Source organism: Octodon degus, unplaced genomic scaffold (assembly GCF_000260255.1).
Source record: "Octodon degus isolate 3935 unplaced genomic scaffold, OctDeg1.0 scaffold00107, whole genome shotgun sequence".
Taxonomy (NCBI): domain Eukaryota; kingdom Metazoa; phylum Chordata; class Mammalia; order Rodentia; family Octodontidae; genus Octodon; species Octodon degus.
The window spans coordinates 4,762,308-4,786,590 of NW_004524683.1; the positions used below are offsets into that span (position 1 = coordinate 4,762,308).

Below are 24,283 nucleotides of genomic sequence, written 5' to 3' on the forward strand. Positions count from 1 at the left end.
TATTTATTTATTTATTTAATTTTATTTTATTTTTGGCGGAACCAGGGATTGAACTCAGGCCCTTGTGCTTGCCAGGTAAGCGCTTACTCCACTGGGCCATCTCCCCGGCCCCTATAGTATTAGGAAGCCACAAGTGATATCTTATATAATGGCCTGGGGTTAATAATTTGAAAGGTTAATCATTTGTTAAGGAACATATATTTTTACTGGTGGTAATATGAAATAAATAAATGATTTTTTAGGTTTAAAAGATATGATTGAAGCAATTGTTAGAGTTTGGGAAAGGTGTATGTAGTTTAGGGTAATGAAGGAAGTTTGCATATGTCACTGCATGTCAATGCATATATTGAAACATTATACTGAATCTTACTAATATGTATGATTAATGCACATTAGTAGAAATAAAATAAAATCCATTTTAAGAAACAGAATTTAATATGTTGTATGAAAAAGTTTAGATGTAAACCGTCACAAAGAGCTAGAGTGTAAACATGGGTGTATCTAGTCTTTTGAACACAAAGCTATAATGCAAGGACTGTTATACATTTATGTAAAAATGAGTCTTTTGTAAAAATGAGGAGAAAAAGAGTCATGAGGACAAAACCCGTGAAGAGTATTAGTGAGTCAGAATGCAGAATAATAAGCAAGTTAGTACAAGAAGTCAAGTCCAAGATTCTGAGTGTAGCAATGTTTTAATACCTCAGCATTTTTGTGATTAAGATGTAAAAATTCTATAGAGCTATGAAGGATCGGGTCAGAACTTGCATGAGAATGGAAGTGCAAGCAGTCTCTTTTCAGAAGATACATAGGCTATGAAGAAGATGAATGTGCTGATGTTTTGCTTGTAGACTTAAGGACTGTGGCCACTTAAATTATCCTAGATGTGTCACTCTGTCCATCTGAAATCTCTAACCTGCACCATGCAAAGGTTTGTACAGATAGAATTTAGATAAATGCCTAATAACATACTGAAGTTATAGGAGACTCAGTCATAAACAGGTATCCAGTTGCCTTATTTGGTCTTTTTAATTTTTCTTTTTTGTCTGCTTTTTAGTTAAGATTTATTTTTTGGTTTTGGTGCTGAGAAGAGAACCCAGGTCTTCCAGCTTTTGAGGCAAGTGTTCTATCACTGAGCCAAATCCCCAGGTCCCAAAACAGGTATGAAGAAAGTGGCAGAATTGAGTTAGACAGTTAAGATACTCTTAAAAGATAGACTTGAAATGCCTCACTTGCCTGTATCACTGTGGAGTTCTTAGCTCCCTATAAAATATTAGCATGGAAAATTTGAATTTTGATCCTATGCAGCATAACCTTATGCAGTTGTTTAATTAAACAATCAAGGATGATCTTAATTTTAGAGATTTTTAAAATGTTAAAATGAAATCAAGCACATAATTGAACTGACAAAAGATAAAGATCCCAGTGCTCCCAGTTGGAGACAGTTAATTTATATGTAGCTGGGAACCCAAAAGCACTATAGTTTATTAAAGATACAAAGGCAGAGATATGTAGTTTTAAAAGGGTAGATTCCTGGTAATTTGAAGGTCTGTGAGATGCAAGTAGGATGACTTTGTGTCTCCTCATCCTCATCTTCATTGTCCTCATCCTTATCTTCATCCTCCTCCTCCTCTTCTCCATCTCCATCTCCTCCTTTTCCTCCTCCTCTTATTCTTTCTTCTTCCTTCTCCTCCCCCTTCTTTTCCTTCTCTGCCTTCTTCTTCTTCTCCTTCTCCTTCTCCTTCTCCTTCTCCTTCTTCTCTCCTCCTCCTCCTTCTCCTCCTCCTCCTTCTCCTCCTCCTCCTCCTTCTCCTCCTCCTCCTTCTTTTGTGATACCAGGGATTAAACTTGGGACCTTGTGCTTTCCACTAAGGAATTAGGCTCCTTAGCTATCTCCCTGGCCATGTGGCTCTTTAAAAGTGTCCAGGACCTAGAGTTGGGCCTTCTTTTCTTATGTCTTATAGTTAGATGCATCAATGCATTCTATGGTAGTCATATAATCTGAAATTTACAAGTGGGTAGACTTTAGTAGTTTATTAGTATGAACAACGATGATGAATTGAGAGGATACTTGGTGGATTGCATCAATATTGGCATGACTTAACACATGTATCACTTTTCTTTCTTTCTTTGCTTTTCTTTCTTTCCATCTTCTAGCTCTTCTCTCATTTCCTTACATCCCTCCATTCTATCCTTTCTCATACTTTTCTCCTCCCATTCTTTCCTTGTTTTCTGTAATTATTCCTTCAGTGCTTCTTTCTATCATCTCATTTTTTTATATTTCTCTTTCCTCACTCCTTTTCCTCTTTCTTTTTTCTTGTCTGTTTTATTCTCTGTACTATTTACACTTACTCTTATTATATAATACAGATAGTACTGCTCACTGAATTCCTTTCAAATTTTGGAGCTCAGAATTTAATGCCATTTCTCTAATTGAAGTAGGACTATTATTTATGACAGCTCCCCAAAGTTGACACCCAACTTCTACTAATAATTTTTTAGTCATACTCCAACCTCCAAGGAAAACTTACCTCTTTGGGAAAAAAATTTGCCTTTGAGAAAGGTCCTTCCTAAAGTAAACTCGATTTTATTTCCTTATCATTCCCAATGAGTAAGTGATTCTTATTTATGTTCTTTCTTTTGCTACTTTTGACCCACTTATTTCTGAATCCAGAGTTCCCCATACTATTTTCTTCATGCACCATGTCAATGTTTTCCTCATGTTTTTGTTCTTGGAAGTAACTGTGATGGCATGGATATGGTTTGAGGGTTTCCTCTGGGATTCACAGACTTGGAGCTTTATAGAACATTCAAAAGTAGATCAGAGCAAAACAATCCTAAGAAGATAAGATCATGAAGATGGTCACCAAAATTAGGGCTCTGGAGCCATAGGAACCCTGAGTAGTTTGAGTCTGCCTCTTCCATTATTATGGCCCATCAAAAATTACACTTGCTTTTTTTTTTATCTCTTTGTCTCTTTCTTGGGTTAAAAAGCTCTCTAAAAGCAAAGCCTCATTCATTTTATTTCTCAGCAGCACTGAAATCCTCATTGTGGGTTACTAGATGATAAAGACTCTTTTCTCATCTGAGTATACATGGGAGATAAGCCCCCATGCAATGTTTGATGTGCAAAGCCAAGCCAAGCTACTGACCTAGTGGTGTCCCTACAAGTATCTAGTTCTTTAACTCAAACCTGCAACCTAAATTTCCTTGTTCTAGGCTCCTACTTGATTAATCTCTTTCTACATTCCTGTATTCTTCTTACATTACCCCGACATGTAGTTATAAGGAAATACATTTAGAATTATTTTCTAAGGTAACATTTGTCTTCAGAAATATATTCTTTGGTAAACCCCCATTGCCATTGGCACACACACATATATGATACATACAGCATATAAAGATATAAGATTTCAAGGTCTCCAAAAATGTTTAACTCATTCTCAATCTCTTATTTTCTAATAGCTGTCCAATAGAATTATATGCTAGTTTCCAAAAATGCATAAAATCAATACAATTCTTGCCCAACTTTCTGCTTCTGCTTAGGCTGATGCATATATAAGCTAAATGTCTTGTAATTTCTTTTTAATAGGATTTCCTTTTTTAAGGGATATATCAAATGCTATTTCTCATTAAACCTTTCTTGGTTTCCAGATCTGATAAACTCTTCCTTCTTTAATTAAGGCATTAATTTGCTTTATTAGAGAAATAGCCTATATTTTAGATTGAATCACAGTTTTAATATGTGCTAGGTTTTCATTTATTCTCTTATGTATTTATTCATCAAGAGTCATCTATTGAATATGTGAACTTGATTTCCTGTTATGCTTTATACAAACTGAAAAGGCTGGGGAATCCTTATCATTAAAAGACTCACAATCCAGAAAAAAAAAGATACCTCTATACGTACACTAACAATATAATGCACTAGGCCTTAAAATTAGATATGTATAGAACCCCATGAAGGCAAATGAAAAGGAGCCAACTACTTTGATTACTAGGAAGGTAATGGAATATATAATTCCTTGGATGACATTCAAACTGTGACCAAAGGATTAGTAAGTTTATCAGAATCAGAGAGAAATTGTAATTCAACAGTGTAGTTTTTGTTTGTTTTTGTAGTACTAGGGATTGAACTCAGGACTTTGTGATTGCCAGCCAGGCACTTATTCTACTGAGCTATCTCTCTGGCCTAACAAAGTAGATTTTTAAAACACTAATAGCTTGATAAGTATTCACACTCATCTCTTTGGTCTCTTTCCTTATTTTTTGTCATTTACATATTTATATATTTATCTATTTAATGCTCACAGACATACATTTTACAATCATCTTGGGGAGTGCATACATGTACATAATACAGCTTGTTTTCTTTTTTTTAAATTGTATTGCCCATCCCTCACCCTCTCCTTTTCCTCCTTGAATTTCCCATTTTCTTTATTTATTGATATTTTTAATCTTTGCTCATATTTATGGCATAAGATATTTACCTTCATTGAAGTTATTAGGTTCCTGTATATGGCATATATTTATTCTACTTATATCCCCTTCCACTCTATCTCACCCCTCACCCCTAATCTCATGTGCCTCTTCCATTTGAAAGGGATCCATCCAACTGTCTCTTTCTATCCATCCTTTATTTATTTCTTTGTTTGTTATAGTGCTCAAATTAATGCTTGTTGTATGAATAAATGAATGAATGAGTAAAAAATGCTCACTTTAGAAACTAACTTGATGGGGAGGCATACACTAAAATAGTGCAGAGCTAAGTTGAATGAATGCTTTCTGTATGCAACCAATTTGCCTGTTGCCAAAGGGCTATGTTAAAGATGCAGAAATATTCCATCATTGCTGACTAGAGGCAGAAGTGCCTGAGGAAAGCTCAGATGAGTTCTGCTAGGAAGCAGAGGTACTCAGAAAAGAGGGAAACAAACAATATCAGATATCAAGAATCAACCTGCAAGACAAACACTCCAGAATACCAGATTTACTCTAGCATCTGGACAATAAGAAAGGAAAGCAGTACCACCTCTGGACTTTACACCTCAAGCCCAAGAATGTATCATCCTGGGAGCCAGTGGATCTAATGTCCTGAGGGCAAGAGCCAGTTCAGCAGCAGCAGCCAAACTCTTACAATAGGCTTCAGTCCTATTCTCCCTCCCCCTGGAGGAAGCAACCCAGATATTAAGATAGTTGTAGGGCACCACAGAAACTGAAATCCAGAAAATCACTCATAGGACAGAGACTCAGCAACACCAGTGTGCCCTAGGGAAAGTAAAGAGTAAAAAGTTTCCCTGTCACCAGCCAAAGGCTGCTGACCATTAAGAGCCCTGGCTACCACAGAGTTGAAAGATAGAAAGGCTTGGAGTGATGTAGCTTACTTTACAGCATGATATAGCACATCCAGCTAGACCTTCATGGAAAGCCAATACAAAGGGAAGGATATTTGAGGAGGGAGGGGAGCAGAGATTATAAAAGCTGTTCTCATCAAAAAGACTCCATACTGGCCCAACAACCACATCTTCTCCACCTCTTATTCAAGTGTCCAGTCATAAGCCAAAGACGAAGGCCACTGGATAGCCAGGCCTACATGAATGAAACAAACTAAGCAGAGCTTGGTCTACAGAGTGGAGGCAGACTCAGATGCCAATCTGGACCTCTAACCCCCTCACTTATTAGAAGGCAAAAGAACAAATTATAGCAGGTGGCCAGCTCAGGGAGTTGTATCTGCAGGCTCTGAGCCTGGAAGAAGGAGGAGAAAAAGCACTTTGTGAACATAGTAACACCCTGTAGAATGTGGATGTAGAGCAAAGAGTCAGAGCAAGCAGTATGCCCAGTATCCCTCAGCCAAACACACACTACTACCACCAACACAAGAGGTGAATGTAGAGGAAGAACTCATGATATGACTTGAGACAGCAGTTTAAATAGGGTGAAGTAGGTGCTTCAATAATGTGTTTTGTGACAGTGTGGATATATTTTCCTCTATTTCTTACTCCTTTCTTTTCTTCTCCATCATCACAGTGTCTATATATGCAAAAAGAATAAAAATTAGCCAGTACTTTTAAACTAAAAAGCACATTTCATTGTAACACTCAAAGCATTGTGCATAGATGATTCAAACAAGAACTTATTATCAACATATTAATAGGTTCTGACCATCCACAGCTTCCTTCAGTCTCCAACTACACTTTCTTCTCCGTAGCGCTTCTCCCACTCTCACAAATATTTGTCAGACTTCTCAACCATGCTTCTATGCCAGCTAGACAAATACTGTAGTTCAATCCTGTCTCTTTCTTCCATTTATTATCTCTTTTTCCCCTTTCCTTATTTCTAATATATTCCTTTCATTTTTCCCTTCCTTGTTCTATCACTAAGCTTTCACAGCCTACCTATAAATAGTAATATATCACAGGTCTTAATGAGTCATTAAGTAAAGGTGAAATGGTTAAAAATAAGGGCCAACCAAATAGCTCAGCAGAGTAAAGTACCTGTTTAGGCAGAAGCAGCGGCCAGGGTTCAATACTTGGCATGCTGTGCCAGCCCCACCCCCAGGGTGCATTGAGACTAGGCATGGTGGTGCACACCTGTAATCCCAGTTCTTGGGAGGCTGAACATAGGCGGATCACTACCAATCTGATCTATGTAGTGAGACCCCGTAGACCTTGTACTAAAATAGAAAAAAAAAGGAAAGAAATTGTTAAAAATAACTTTTAATGTATATGATTGATACATGGTTGGCTTTGTACATGCTGATATAAGTGGAAGGGGTTGTCTCTTGTAACACAGTGAGTGGATGTGATCTTCCAGTGCTGAGTAGGCCAAGGAGGTATATAAACCAAAACATACATAAAAACCAAGATCACATCATTGGGAAACAGACACTGAAGAGATCACTGTACTATCAAAATTGTCTTTCTACTCTAATTGAGTTTCAACCTCAATAAACAAACCAATAGAAACAGGAAAACAAGACAAGATGCCTCTCAAAAATCTTAGCTCCCTAAAAGCTAATCACACAAGCATTGATGGGAAAGTATTCAAAATATTCAAATGGCTAAAATTTGTAGCTCAGTGCCCCATGCCTGCTTGGCAAGCACAAGGCCCTGAGTTGGATTCCTGGTAACAAAAAAGACTACAAAAAAAGTCCCTTTAAAATGTATTAAGTAATAAGCAAAAAACAGAGCAACGAGATGCTCAGAAGGGTTAAAGATGATGAAAGTAAGCAGATAAATAATAGATAAAATGATCAGCAAACCTAAAGAAGATAAAAACAAATATTGGGTGGACTAACGAAGATGATAACAAGACATAAATGATTATTATAGTAAAGAATTAGAGAACATGAAAAATATATCAACTCAAAATCCAGGATATACAATATTCTATTAATAGTATAGGTAGAAGAAATGACTAATGCAAGGAGATAGTGGTAAAACAAGAAGGTAAATTTGATATAGGAAACAATATAATCAGAGATATTTTAAAAACAAGGAACCATGAAAACTTTATCAATAGCTGTTAAATGACTGAAAGAAAACTAACCTGAGAAGTATAAGAGTTAAAGGTATATCAAAAGGCATCATAAAAGGAACAAAATAGTCATTTAATAAAATCATATCATTAAGTTCATATATTTAGTAAAAGAATTCAACTTGCAGGTAAATGCATTTTATGCTACAAATAGCCACAATCAGAAAAGAACTTCTATGAGATACACAATAGTTCTGTCTCAGAATTCCCACACAAGTACAAATCTGTGAAAGAAAAGCAACAAATAACTTATAAAGGCAAGCCTATCAAAAGCACAGCAGATTTCTCAACAGAAACCTTAAAGGCCAGGAGACCCATTGTGTTTCAAGCCCTAAAAGAAAACTGCTTTTAACCCAGGCTAGTATCTCACAAACTATCTTATAAAATTGATGGGGGAATAAGGGTTTTTCATGACAAAGAGCATTTTGAGAAATTTGTGACCAACAAACCAGTACTATAAAATGTAGCCAAAGAAATTTTAAATAAAGACAACGAGGCTGACAGTACCAAAGAGACTAAAGGAATTAATGCAGTGTGAGCAATTAAGCAAAAGGGAAAATTAAAGGAATTAGCACCAGACCAACAATACAACACAGGAATTATTCAGTATATTTTGGTACTAAATGTTGAAGTAAACTATCTGAACTGCTCAGTAAATAGGTACAGATTAGCATTCTGGATTAAAACAGAAAACACAGCTGTATGTTGCATATAAGAAGTTTACTTTATCCAGAAAGACACACACAGACTAAAACTCAAATGTTGGAAAAAATACTTTGTGCATCAAGATCATGAAAGCAAGGAAGAATAGCTATTGTCATACAATACAGACTCCAAGCCAAAAATGATCAAAAGAGACAAAGGTTACCACATGCTGGTAAAGGTAACAATCTAACAGAAGGAGATAATGAATGTAAGTACAAGTATACACAATGACAGCCTACCCAGCTGCATAAACTAGATAATGTAAAAGATAAAAAACACAACATAATAAAAATGGATGATTTCAATACCCCACTCTCACAAATAGGTGAAGTACACAAAAAGTAAGCCAAAATAAAATAAAATAATATAAAATAAAAATAAATCATAGTTGAACCACATCTTTAAACAAATAGACCTAATAGTTCTCTACAAAATGTTTCATTCAACAACTGAATACATATTTTTCTCAGCATTACACAGAACTTTCTCCAAAACTGACCATATACTAGGCAAAAAGCTCTTAGATAAATAAAAAAGTCTATTAAGATCATAGTGTAATGAAATTGTTGTGGTATAGTAAAATAAATTACAGAAATCATGGAAAAGTATGGAGATTAAACAATATACTCCTGAATGATCAATGTGTCACAGAAGAAACCAAGGAAAAAAATTTAAAATTTTCAAGAACACAAAGATAACAGCAGTCCAAGATAGCAGAAATATTGGGATACAGATATAAGCAGTTTTACAAGGGACTATAGCTGTCAATGCCCTCATTAAAAAAAAAAAGTAGTTCCAATAAATCTAATAATATAACTCAAAGTTTCAAGAAAAAGAAGATTAACCCAAATCCAAAGCAGGTATAAGGGAGAAAAGTATAAATATCAGAGTAGGAATTTATGGCTTTCTAAGACTAAAAAGTACAAAAAATAAATGAATCAGAGTTGGTTCTTTGAAAGTATAAACAAAATAGGCAATCCAAAGACAAGTTTATGAAAAGAAAGAAAACACCTGTATCAATGCAGTTAGAAATGAAAAAAGTGAAATCATAATGGATATCAAAATCCACAATACTAGAAGTATCTAATTTGAAAACCTGTATTCCAATTAATTAGAGGATATAGAAAAAAATGAATGGATTTCTAGATCCATTCAAAATTACTGAAATTGAACCAAGAAAATATAAAATTCATGGACAGTATGACAGTATGTATTAAAGTTGGGGCAGTATAAACCTCATCAACTTTGAAAATACCCATACCTAATGCATTCACTGCTGAATTTTATAAGAATGTTAAGGAAGAATTAATACCAGTAATCCTCAAACTTCTTCATGAAATTAAAATCAAAGGAACACTGCCAAGTTAATTCCTTGACGATAATATAATCTTTTTTTTTCCATTTTATATATTTGGTACAGGGTTTCACCATGCAGCTCAGACTGATAGTGATCCTCCTGTTTTCACCCTTGCCAGCACTGGTATTACAGGCGTGTGCCACCACACGCACTCAGTTGCTCAGCGTGCCCTAGGTGTGGGGCCAGGGTGGCATGCAGGACAGGGAATCAAACCCTGGTCCCTACAATTGCCATGTGCTAAGTCCACTGGAAACTAATATAATCTTGATACCAAAATCAGACAAAGACTTCTAAAAAGAGAAAAGTATGTATTAATTTCCTTAATGACCATTAATGTAAAAATCCTAAACATGTACAACAGAAATACAACAAATCATTAAGGAAATCACACACGACAACCAAATGTGTTTCTTCATGGATTTCAGGATAGTTAAATATATGTAATTTAATGCATTCTATCACACCACAAAAATAAAGAGAAAAATCATATGACCATCACTGTATGACCAATAAAGCAGAAAGACTGACAAAATTCATCATCAATACATGAGAAAATTCTTGATTAAAATTAGTATGGAAGCAAGCTTTTTACCTCAAAATGATAAAACCTATGTAGGACAAACCTACTACTAACATATGGAGAAAATGAAATAATTCTCACTGAAGTCAGGAATAAGACAAAGTGTATTGGGCCAGCAAGATAGCTTAGTGGACTAAGCACTTGCTTAGGCAAGCTCAGGTACCATGGTTCAATTCCTGGCACCACGTGCCACAGCCCCACCCCAGGGTGCCCTGAGTTGGCCACTGAGATGGGGTTTAGGGGTGCACACTTGTAATCCCAGTGCTGTAGAGGCTGAAAACAGGAGGATCACTGTGAGTTCCAGCTGCATAGTGAGACCCTGTGCCAAATACATTAAAACAAAACAAAAAGACAAGGGGTGTCCACTCTCAGAATTCCTGTTCATTGTAGTGCTCAACACTTAAGACAAAGTGATTAGGAGAGAGAAAAAAATTAAAATGATTTGAACATGAAAAGAAAAATTAAAAATATTTTTACTAGTGAATGACATGATTCTGTACATAGAGGATCAAAAAGCTTCACCAGAAGACTCTTAAACCTAATACACAAAATCAGCAAAATGGCATGATACAAAATAAACATAAAATAATCAACAGTTTTCCTATGTAACAATAATGAACCTATTGAGAAAGAATCTGCAAAACATCCCATTTATCATAGCTTCAAAAATTAAATATCTGAGAATTAACCTAACCAATGTAGTGAAAGAACTCTAAAATAAAATCTGTTGCTCTGATAAGAGATCAAAGAGAGCATTAGAAAATGGAAAAATATCTCCAAATAGTCATATCATGAAAAATAATATATAGATTTGATAGAATCTCCATTATAAAATTGCTTGCTTTTTTGCACAGAACTAGCAAAACAATTCTAAAATTTACATAGAATCAAAAGGGTCTCAGAGGGCCAAGGATATGGCTCAGTACAATAAGTGCTTCTCTGGCAAGCACAAGTGTTTAAATTCAATCCCTCGTTCCACACACACACAAAAAAAAAGGGACCCAGACTAGCCAAAGCCATCATGAACAAGAAGAAATTAGGAGGCATTATGATTCCAGACTTTATGTCATACTAAAAAAGCTACCATAGTAAAAACATCATCATACTCCAGTAAAAAGTTACATTAACCAGTAGAATAAAGCAGAAGGTGCAGAGGAACCCCAGGCACCTTCAGCCATTTTGATCTTTGCCAATAAGTCCAAGGATATGGGGGGGGGGAACAGCCTCTTTACAAACTATCCTGGAAAAACTGGTCATCTACATGCAAAAGAATGAATCTTGAATCATATCTTCCTTTCTGTATGAAAATCAAATAAAAATGATTTGGTATATATATATAAAAGCAGAAACACTGAATATACTGGAAGCAACACTTGGCAAAACTCTTGAAGACATAGGTATAGATAAAGACTTTTTAAAACAACCCTAATTGCACAAAATAATACCTTAGTATAATAAATAATACCAAAAATTAATACCAGTTAACAAATGAGATTATATCAGAACTTTAAAAAATATACTGCATAATAAAGGAAAAAAGCAACAAAGTGAATACACACCTACAAGATACAAAAAAAATTATTACCAAATACTACTCAGACAGAACTGAAGCTGGAGGAACCGCTACCCTCTGCACACACTCTCCCAATGGCCTTGGGTTCTGCACCAAAGACAGTGCTGCTGGCCACCTGTACCTCTTCCTGCTTCCAGTGCCCTCTGCTCCAGGAAATGCCAGTGAGTCAGAGGACCAGGGCACCACAAGTGTGCAGACCCAGGCTGTCGCCAGCACTCACCTTGTGATCAACTTTAAGTTCCACACCTTCCACACCAGGATGGATGTCATTACTAAAGGGCATGCCAAGGACAGCCAGCACTACAAAGTCGACTAAGAGTCCCAGAGCACAGACACCCAGAACTTCTCCGAGTCCAAATGGGAGATGGAATACGGCCCCTGAGGAGGGAGATGGAGGATACGCTCTACCACCTGAAGTTGCTCAACGTGCCGAGCCTCAGGGGTGTCCACATCACACACTGTGACAAGAAGGGGTTCTAAGAGAAGAAACAGTACTGCCCCTCCAAAGGCAGAAAGCGGGGCTTCTGCTGGTGCATGGACAAGTACAGGCAGCCCCTCCAGGGCTACAACACCAAGGGAAAGGTGGATGCCACTGCCTGAGCGTGCAGAGGCAGTAGACCAGCAGATCACTTCACGTGGAGCTCAAACACGCCTTATTTTGCACACAAGACTGCCAAGGACATGATCAGCAGCTGGTTACAGCCTCCATTTATATTTTTCTGTGGTGAACTGATACAAAAGAAAAAAGTTCAGATTTTTGAAATGCCTGTGGTTCCTTTAGGTGGTAAATTTGAGCATCTTTCCAGTAATTAGCAAAAGCAGTTTGAATTTTCTAGTTGCTGCATGTGAAAGTCCACTCATACAGAAGGCCACAGCCTCCATCCTCTCCTGGACCCTGGCTGAGGGTCACCTGAGGGGACGATTCCCCTCCTTCCCTCTCTCCCTGCTTCCTTCCCCCCTTTCTCCTTCCCTCCCCTCCCCCACTGCACCACTTCAGCAAATAGCTCCCCCTTCCCCCCTCAAGTCAGCACAGGTGTGGGAGAGCAGGAAACCCTCAATGCCAGTTACCTGGATGTCCTGATGCTGCCTCCCAAGGCCACAGCCCCTGTGGGGACATGTTTGAGTTAGCACCTGAGCCTCTTGAACATGAAGATTATTGACCACCTGCAAGAGACTTGATCTACTTTGGAAACCACGGGACAGATTAAGATGCAGTCTAACAAGCATGACCTAGAAGGTTCTAGGGCCCACACTGGGAACCTGTGCACAAGCTGTGTGTGTCCATCAGGCGGCTGCTTGAGTACAGGGCCCTTTGCAAGGCTGGGTGGCCAGGGTGACCTTGCCCTCAGTTCCACAGGGAGGGAGAGGCAGGGGCAATTGATCTGGAGCCTGGGCATCAGGGCCTTTGTGAGGAGCTGCATGATTTCTTCAGATGACTGCAGAAAATAGTTTGCTAGTTCAACTCCTCAAAATTCAAAGTTTCAAAAACCCACTGAAGATTCCCAGGATCATTGCCTTAACCATCTTGTGCATATAAATGTATAGTTTTTCCCCTGTCATGAATCCTAGCTTTTCTCTTTGCCCTCTCTTCCTTGTTTAATCCTTACATTCTTGCTTTCCTTTTAACTGTGTTATACTTTCCTCTTTTCATTCTTGTTTTGAGTTCTTACACTAGGGAGACTATACGATATTTACACATGTGGGTCTGGTTTATTTCACTTACGAATATATCTTCAAGTGGCATCCACTTAATATAAAGTCTTCCAGTTTACCATTCTTTATAGCTGAGTAGTACTCCATTGTATAAATATGCCACACTTTTTGCATCCATTCCTCAGGTGATGGGCATTTTGATTGTTTCCAGGATTTGGCTATCACAAATTGTGCTGCTGTAAACATAGGTGCACATATATCACCATGATATGATGTTTTCAGTTTCTCTGGGAAAATTCCCAGTAGAGGGATAGCTGGACTACTGGAGTATATTGGATTATTTTGCTGAATTCACTCACCTACAATATTTAAATGGCAATGGAATACCCATCTCTAACAAAACTAAACAAAAAAGGGGATACAAATGAAGGACCATTTTGTATTTCTATACACAAAATAACTAGGATAGATATATGGCTACTTTTTCTTAATTCAATGAGAAGAAAGATTTGTACTAATAGTGTTTGGACAGGATATCATGTCTGCATCTTGTACTATGAATAACCACTATGAAGACAGCAGTGTGAAATATATTAATTATTGAAACTGTCCTATTAATCAGTTTTGAAACTGTCTCATTGTTGTTTGTTTCTCAATAAAATTAACAAAAAACAATTCAAAGTTTACTTTTGAGTTTAAGTTCTTTAAAAAGCAAAGGTTTATTTTCACCTCTCTCCCATCTTCTGCTCTGAGCAATGTAAAAAAAAAAAAAAGTACAAACAGGAAAGATGAGAGGCTTACTGGGAGCTTGTCAAGGACCCTGGGACTCTTGCTTAGAGAGCTCTGCCCTGTGCAGGTGGAGTCGGGATTCTCTCACTCTCCTCCCCACTCACCCATATATTCAGAGAAGATGCGTTCTTAGTTGTTAACAGTATATACAACATAGTCCAAATTTAATAGTGTCTATAATAAATAGTCCTAGAGAAAATGGCAGGGCTACTAAATGATATAACTAACCACAGTTGTGACCAAAGACAGGAACTCCTGCTGCGGCCTCCTGCTGTCCCTAAAGCTGGGCACGTGGGGTCCTCGGTCTCAGGGTGGACCCGTTGCACGGAGCTCCCTTGATAATTCCAAAGGCTGTTGAGACGTTCTGCCTATTAGCTTTCCTTTATTTCTTTAAGTTTTTGAGGGGAAAAAAAGGATTTTTGAAAAGTCTGTCTTGCAATGTGTTTATAATAGTAAATAAAGTTTTTACCATAAAAAGTACTACTCAGACAGAATTATATGTAGAATATGTAAAAAATTAAAAAGAATAGACTGAAAAAAGACAAATCAGTAAATAGATAACTGAAATGGATAGATATTTCTCAGAAGAAGACATACAAATGGCAAATAAATGCTTGAAAATACGTTCATCATCTTTGACCATTAGAGAAATATAAATCAATACAGTGAGATTTTTCCCCTTTCTCCACTAGAATGTGTATCAGCAAGAAATAAAAAAACAACAAATGCTGGCAATGATTGAGAGAGTTTTTCCACATAACTGGTGGGGATGAAAACCAGTATAATTATTTTGGGAATCAGTATGGAGAATCCTCAAAAATGTAAAAGTGTAATTTCCACTTGAACAACTATTCTTCTCCTTAGTGGTATCTATCTGAAAATGTTAAAATCATCATACCACAGTGATATGAGCATACCCATGCTTGACATAACACAATTATTCACAATAGTTAAATTATGAAAGCAGCTTCCATACACATTAACAGATGAATGGATAAGGAAAGTGTGGTATGTAGTATGTACTGCCACTCCAATGATAAATTTGAGGCATTTGTTGGAAAATAGATGGATCTTGAGATCACAATGCTAAGTGTGATATAAATCAGTCACAAAAGGTAAAATGATGCATGACTTCTCTAATATGACAGACCCAAAATATAAATTATTCAAAGAGAAAAATAAAATAACTATGTTAAAATATAAAAAGGTGCATGCCATAGCGCCCCTGCCCCCAGGGTGTACTGAGATGATTGAGACTGGGTGTGGTGGTGCATGCCTGTAATCCCACTGCTTGGGAGGCTGAAAACAGGAGAATCACTACCAGTTTGATCTACATAGTGAGACCCTATAGACCCTGTACTAAAATACTAAAAAAATTTAGAAAGGTCCCCTCTATAGATAGAAAGGGACCTGAAGAAAGAACTAGAGCAGATGGCAAAGGTATGTGGGGAGTAAAATTATTTACATGTGATATGTATGTATATTAACTCCCTCAGGCTGAGTGTAATCACTTTATCACAAACATATGCTAATTATTTCTAATACATATATATATATATATATATATTCATATTCATTCTCCTGAGGAAGATTCCTAGATGTAGAATTCCTAGCTAGAAAATAAGACAACTGGTTTATATTATTAAATTGCTTTTCAAAAGACTAACTGAAGCAAAATACCAAAGAGCACATGATTATTGATTTTTGGTTATGTGTCAGTTGCTGTGCTGTCAATTTTTATATTTATTACTTAGCAAAATCCTATCAGGTTATTGAAGACTACTTATTACTTCAATTGTACAGAGGAAAGAAAACTAGAACAGTTTAGAGACTTTCCTTAGGTCTCACAGATAATAAATGAAGGAACAATTACTAAAATCCATGTCAAATATTTCAAAGCTGCAATTCAGTGTGCTGCTACATACAGTTCAAAGGATAAGCTTATTACATTTATTTGGCTGAAATGGCAGATTTTTTTGGACATTCATCAAATATAAACTTGAGGGAAACCCTGTTGAATAAAAATCTGGATGCTAGCTAAGGAATCATTTTAGCTCTCACCTTTGGTTTTGAGCAAATACAAAGCATTCATCCATTCACTCATTTATTCACCTGTCAAGCAGTTATATGAGTGTGGTTATAACTATACTCATATACTTTGGAATTTGTATGCCCCAATATATAATATTCCTTTTAAGGTAAGTACAGAGAAATAGAGCAAAGATATTTGGGGGTGGCATGTTATATGGTAGACAGAGTAATTTTCAGAGACATAAAATGAGATATAGTAATAATCGTAACATGTTATAATAGTAATTTACATAAGTAGCTAGTGTTTACTGATTGTGTTCTATGAACTGGCCAGTATGTCAAGTTCTTAATATATATTACCTCAATCTTTGCAACCTTCTGAAAAAGGTATCATTATCTCTCCTACCCAGATGAGGAAAAAAATCAGGCTCATACACCTTCCCAAAGTCAAGCAGCTGATAAGTGATCATGCTGGTTTACTTGCTGAGTAAATTTATCTTCATTTTGGAGAAAGCAACATAAGGCTTGGGAAGAGATAAAAGGAAATTTGTTCAAGATCATATAATTAGAAAGTGGTGCTCCAATGACACTTTTAATAGATAGCAGGATTCTGAGGGGGACTGTTAAGCTTTGGGTAGAGAATAACACCTTAGAATCTGTGGTTGAAAAAATGAAATATATCAGTGCCCTGTGGGTGTAGACCGAAAACTGAAAGGCAGACTCTTGAGTGAGTAATGGAATAAAAATATCCAGCAGACCAGCCAAACATATTGCTAATCACAAAGATCACACAAAGGTAAGTAAGTACACAGGAGAGTTCAAGCATGAAACTTAGGATAAAACATAAGGAGTTAAGAAGTGACATCTGTAAAACAGGGAGTAATTTTAGCACTATGGGGGTAAGTACTGAATCCAGCCTCCTCCAATTAGTGAGGCTTAGATTTCTCTGATCACCGTATAGGAATCTTGAGGGGTAGATCATCAAAATCTAAGAAAGACTTGTAAAATTTAAAATAAAATATATGATTATAAAAATATAATTAACCTTGATTTAAAATTAATTCATTCAAAAACCAATTAATGAAAATGAAAATAAAATCTAGCTCTTTTAGTTGCTTCTGTGTTCTAAAAGATGTTGAATGTTTAAAATAGCTGTCAGAGGGCCGGCCAGATAGCTCAGCGGACTAGAGCACCTGATTTGGCAGAGCACAGCGGCCCGGATTGGATCCCCGATGTGCTGTGCTGGCCCCACACCCAGGCAGTACTGAGATGGTGATTGAGACTGGGCGTGGCAGCGCGCCTATAATCCCAGTACTTGGGAAGCTGAAAACAGGAGAATCACTGAGTCTGATCTACTTAGTGAGACCCTGTACACCCTGTATACCCTGCCCTAAATTAAGATAAATAAAATAGCTGTCAATATTGTTCTTGCCATTTATAGTAGCTAGCCTTTCAGGATGGTTCCTAATGATCCTCAACTGAAAATCCTGTGTAATCCCCTGCACAATACACTATAGTGTTAGTATGTGTGATGATAAAATATGGCATTATGATAATATGTTCCTTCCTTAATAAGGTAATAAAAAACCTTGTGAGTTATTTGTCTCTCTCTACCTTTCACTTCTGGATAGAGTCAACTCATCATAGGACCGAACACTCAGTAGATAATAAGCTGATCTAGATTCTCCATACTTGAGCAAAACACACCTATCTATAAGTACATGAACTGTCTTGTGAAAAGGATATGATTTAAGGTATAGATTAGCCATGTCCTATGTGTGCTTCTAGACAGTGAGAAGACCCAGGAGCCCCTTGTATGCTTGCACAGGTGTACAAAGGCGTGGTTGCATAGATTCAGCTGCAGAAAACATATTTTTTTTCACTTTTCATTTAAAGTAAAACTTGGCCCACTGGCCAAGTTGAAAACTGATCTACCTTGCCAAATGAAGGGCAACTTGTGATGTGGCCATTCTGCTAACACATTCCTTCTCCTTATAGAATCATACCATTATGGAATATCTCATGTAGGAACAATTTCAGAGAAAGTAGGGTATAAGCAGATTTGGTCCTTTTCTGGACAGGTCATCATCAACCCATGTTTGTAACAATGATCCCAGGCCTAATCCAGGAATGGACCACATCAAAATTGTTAACATTTCACCAATCTGTGAGTTACCTGTCCTGTTCACCTTATCTTCATTATATATGTTTAGAGTCTCACTTAGAGTTGAGAAGCTGGGCCCCTAGTGATCTTCCTTTATCCAATTACTGATGAAAGCACTTCCTTGTTTTCTTGCTTTTGGGGTCTGAAAGTATAGATTATGCAGCATGAAAGACATGGCCATGGAGTCAGACCATATGACTTCCAATACCAGTTCAACCACTTTATATTAGGAAAGTCACTTCAACTCTTAACTTTATTTTCCTAAAGGGTAGTATATGCTAAGAGTGTTCCTATCTCGAAGGATGGTTGTAATATTTAAATAGACTAATGAATATAAATAAAACCAGAACTGACTCATAAATTCTCAATAGGTCTTGGATATTATTATTGCTACTAATAATGAGAGGCTGTCTCATAGAGGAAGAAAATATAATCAGGTTTAAATGTGCATTGTGGTTCTGTGTCCCTAAAAAAAGTACTTAAATTCTTTGAACTTCAGCTTTCTCAGAGGTATCTTCAGAAGAAATTGCCTATGCCAGATGTTATGTTAAAGACTCAATGAGATCATGCAAACAAAATTCTTTTCTTTAGCCAGGTGGTAACTGCTTACTCAGAAATTTGATATTTATTAAAATTTTCACTCATCACTTTTAAAAAAATCTACATGAATCAAAGTTCACTGTTACAAGGTAAGGAGAGTGGCTTACTTAACTATGTAAGTGGGTAAGAGAACTTAAGTTCATAGTTGGATGCTTTAAGTTTTCATAATAATAAAATCTAGCAGATATAATTAAGTATGCAACATTTAGAATGGAAGCAGGCACTGCTCTTCATTGTGTGGGCAATAAAACCTGCGAGAAAAAAAACAATCAATATGTTGACTCAATTAAGTTTTCAGCTACAAATAACTAATTTTAATCCTTCTGTTTTTTCTAGGGGCAAAAATATATTGCTTATTCTTCTTAAAATATTAATATAGTCCTGAATTATTTATGGAGCCAAGAAACACTATGCTCTTTTAACATGGAAGAGCATGGAAGGTTATTTCATGTCAGCACTATGGAAGATAATAATAAATCTGAAATGTAAATAATAACCTCTGAGAATAAGGCCTGGTTGTAGGCCATAGCATATGGTTTCCAGACTTTTTCTTTTCGTGTTATAGAACTAGAAAAGCCACTAGAAAATGCTATTCTGAGCCTCTGAAATTTTTAATGTTGCCAGCATTCTGGACTGCTGAGGTCATTCTAAAAGTTTGGATTATTAATGATAATATTGATATAATTTAAAAATATATCATTAATAGTAATAGCTTTAACGTACTTGTGTTCTAGGTACTGTGATAATTTATTATGTACATTACCTTATCTATACTCTTAACTATGTAAAGCAGGTACTATTATTGTCTATGTTATAAAAGGGGAAAAAATTGAGGTTCAAAAAGGTTAAATGTTTGAACAGCTGGCCTTTGATCCTAAAGTCCCTTTTGTGATATAATAACTTACTGGTTTCCCTTGCAGAAAGCATTCTTTCTTTTTGTCTCTGGCATTGAATAGCAAAATGTCTCTGCTTCTATTGGCTTCTGCCTTGCTTTGTAGACTCATGTTGGCATTCTCCACTGTTGTAGTGGAAAGAGCATAATCTGAAATTACATATCCTGGTCTTGATTTCTACACCTCCTCTTATTAACTGTGTTATCTTCAATTACTTGTATCCAGAAGAAATCTCTGAAGTAGGTTTTGTAATTGTCTCTTTTTATCATTCAGGAATCTGGGGTTTAGATGAGTTCAGTAAGTTGATCACTGTCCTACTAGAAGTATGTCTGACTGCTTGCAGATCCAAGTCTGTCAGAAGAGTCTAAATTTCATGCTTCTAGGGCCAGTCTGATAGCTCAGCAGACTAAAGCATCTGCTTAGGTGGACTGCAGTGGCCAGTGTTTAATCTCCGGGGTGCTGTGTGGGCCCAGCCTGTGGTGTGCGCTGAGACAGTGATTGAGACTGGGCATGATGGGGCACACCTGTAATCCCAGCATTTAGGAGGCTGAAAACAGGAGAATCACTATGAGTACAATCTATATAGTGAGACCCTGTAGGCCCTGTCCTAAATACAGAAAAAAAATAATTTCATACCTTTAGTAATTCGTATGAACTTCGTAACTGCAAACCCTCAAAATTGCAATTCCTTAACTTAGATATCATGTAGAAGTTCCTTCATTTTGTAGATGGGGGAAATGAAGGCTCAGAAAAAGTTTAGACATTAGCCTTATTTTAAAGATGAGGAAATTAGAAAAAGAAAGTTAGTATCCTTAGATTTTGTTCTTTTCTGGAACTACTTATTGGCTTAAAAAGTTCTTAGTGAGAAAGGCTTTGTTCACTCTCTTGATGGAAAGGCTCTTCACTCCAAAAAATAGTGATAGAAAGGATGCTATTGTGGAGTGATACATGTGGGCAAAGTCTCTCTTCCCTTTGGCTTCATTGAATGAACTTTCATTTGCTGTAACCTTGGTGTTCTTTTCATCATTAAGAGGGATATAGTATGATGAAATATTGTGTTATAAATGGTATTTTCCTGGGTGTGGCATCATGATCAATTTTTCATGTGCATTATTCTTTATGGGCAGTAGCTAAATTTCAAGCAGTCTTTTACCTCCAACTTTCTCCTTAGTGACAGTCTTCAGCAAAATGGATGCTTGGGTTTGAGACTCGCATCCACATGAGAGGATATAAATGCATACATGAGTCACCTCAAGATTATTTGGGGGCTGAACGAATCATGTGGCAACTGTGAGGGAGTAGTGGATAATTCCCTGAATCTGAACTTTTACCAGAAGATTCAGGCATCCAAACCCTGAATTCCCTTAACCCACTATTAAATTACTTATCTAAGTCTCCTCTTCCTATTGCTCCTTTCATTCTCTCTTCCATTTTCTTTCCTTTCAAACATTCATTCATCAGCGAGTAATGTGCCAGCGGCTAGTGTGGGCAGAAGAAAAAGTCCTAGATCTCAGTGCATCACCCTATCCTGATTGTGCGGTAGACATGCATAGAGCAGTGTGATTAAGGTATGATCTAAGAAGATACATGGAAGTTATTAATTTACTTTTTGTTTCAAAATAAGAACCAAAGATTTTTTTCTATACTAAATTATACTTATTTGTTATCCACATACAGGTGAAATTTTATATTTGTTTCCCTAATTTCTTGCCATGTTGCTCATCTCCCAGAACTCCAGAGAATGTTTAATAGAGAGGAAAGGTGTGTTTAACCCTCAACTTCCACTAATAAACCTAACTCTTTGGTGATCTTTGCATGAAACTTTCCACTTCTCTCCTTGGTTGCTAAATGCTTCTTCTGAAGATTCATTCTCAGAAATGTGTGGGAAGAAACCCTAGATAGGACTTCCACTCCTTCCTTTGTAGTCTTGGATGTTCTTGATATGATCTGTGGGGTCCACTTTCCTCTCATTCACCTGTTAATCTGCCCTGAAGCTTGGAAACTGATTCACTTGATGGATAGGACAGAAGGATTTTTGAGAAATGGGATTATTTCTGAAACTTTAAGACCCAAAGAAGAATGAAACAAAGTAGACATTCAGAATGTCTGAGAAAAGAAGGGAATGGAGAAAGTAGAAAGATAAAAGGGAGAAAAAGAAAGAGGGATAAAAAACAAAGGCCCAGATTTCACTCTATCACCTATTCTACTGGGGAAAGGAAGGTCTGTACTACTCGGTTGTGATAGCACAGTGAAGAAGTGGAGTCTGAGTTAACCTAGAGTGATGCAGCACTGTTGTCATCTGCAGTACACTTAACTCTTAAATTTTAATTTCGTTGACATATGTCGGGAATAATGGTTCCTTATTCTTAGATTTGTTAAAAAGCTCAAAAAGCTCACAGAAGAAGGACACTTAGCATTCTATCTACCGCATAGTACATGCTCAGTAGATGTTAAATTTTATTAGTATTTGGGGGAAAACTTTTGTTTCCTATATCCTTCCAGAATTTCTCCGATATTTTTGCTTTCATCATAAGCTGACAATTCCTTTCTCCGGAAGCCTTATCTCTTAAACCCAGCATTTTCCAAAGTGTTCTGGGAAATAAATGTTAATAGATATTGCATAAAGGAAAGATTCATATTTGAATAAATTTGAGAACCATTGAATTGAAAATAAACAAATCAGATACTTTACAGAAGGACATTTTACAAGACTAAAATATATAGCACATACAGCATTACCTGAACTTATTTGATTATAGATTATTTCTCCTTTTTTACCCTTCAGAGTATCTACGGAATTAGTGTTCTTAGGAATTTATTTGCCTAATACTGCCCCAGCATTACTGGACACTGAGTACACAGTTCCATAGCTTGTTTACTAATTGAAACACTATACTAGCAACTTGTCTTTATCAATGAGAAACAAACAATGATAAAATATTATGAATTTCCTCATTTTATTTCATGTATATGTATTTTTAAAAGCAAACGTAAATTGCCTTTTTAATTTTTATCCATTTATTCATTTCACAAAAATTTCTAGCACTTATAGTTATCCAGACACAATGATAGGCATTGATGAACTAAGAGACAGGAAAGAAGTTCCTTAGTTACATGTCAAGAAGCAAACATCTAAGGGCCGGGGAGATGGCTCAGTGGAATAAGCACTTCCCTGGCAAGCGCACGGGCCTGAATTCAATCCCTGGTTCCGCCCCCCCCCCAAAAAAAAAAGAAGCAAGCATCTATAGAATCAGGGGGAAGTTCTCTAGAAAAGCATTTACTACCAACCTTGAGGGATCAGAGAAGTGACCTGAAGGGAGTGATATGTCTGATGGAATCTCAAGGATGGATAGGCTTTAGATAAATGAAAACAAAGACTTGAGGAGATGAAATCTATAGGCAAAACAGAACAGAAGGCACTGAGAAGAGAAACATGTTGGAAAAGATCAATGAGCTGAAAGATAAAGTGGAAATAACGTGTTTATTGTGGCAAATTTAGAAAGTAATAAAAACACGAAAAGAAAATCCTCTCAGTTTTTCTCCTAGTGGGTACTGAATATTTTATGCTATATCCTTTTGGTCTTTTTCTATGTATTTTGACTTTACATTGTAGAATTTAAAATATACATACAGGGGCCATGAAGATAGCTCAGCAGACTAAGCACCTGCCTAGGCAAATGCAAGGACCCAGTCTTGATCCCTGGTACAGCATGCCATGCCAGCCTCACTTCTGGTGTGTTGAGCCTATGACCAAGACTGGGCATGAAGGCTCATTCCTGTATTCCCAGTGCTGCGCAGGCTGAAACAAGAGGATCACTCCTACTCTGAGATGCATAGAGAGACCCTATCCCAAATACATAAATTATACAGAAAATTTTGCTACTTGCTTTCTATTTTGAATACAAGTACAAATTGTGAAAGATTGCTTTGAAGCTTTATTTTTAAGGTTAATCATGATATTTTTGCCAGTGGGATCGGTAACTACCTTTGGCTTTAAGGGAGTGGTAACAATTCTCAATCCTCAGATGATTTCCTTTTTCTTATTTCTGATGAAGAGAGGTTTTGGTTAGATCACTAGCTACATGTGGACCTGACAACCTCTGCCACGTGAGGCCCCTGTAGAATTAACAATTTAAGAAATTCATATACCCATATGAGGTCCAAGCATTTAAACAAGGATTTAGAATAATGAGTAGAGAAGAGATAATTATGTATATTTTTTATTTAAAAACAATAAAACAATGCTAAAAATTTCAAAACAAGATAGTAGGAGAGTAATAAAGGTTAATATGCTGTGTATTATTATCTTCAAAGTAGTTGCTCATATTACAAGATATAGGTATGAAAAATTGATCAAATAATATGAACACAAACTTTTCTTTTCAGAGAACTAATGGAAATTAGTATA

At 36.6% G+C, this 24,283-nt stretch overlaps 1 protein-coding gene and 1 pseudogene across 1 annotated transcript in view; both read left to right on the forward strand.

Moving 5' to 3' along the window:
• LOC105743221 overlaps positions 1-12,362 on the forward strand; it is a 30,681-nt pseudogene extending 18,319 nt beyond the window's left edge.
• Positions 1-24,283, forward strand: part of Agbl4 (ATP/GTP binding protein like 4) — a 1,571,060-nt gene that overhangs the window by 869,065 nt on the left and 677,712 nt on the right. The window lies entirely within an intron of this gene.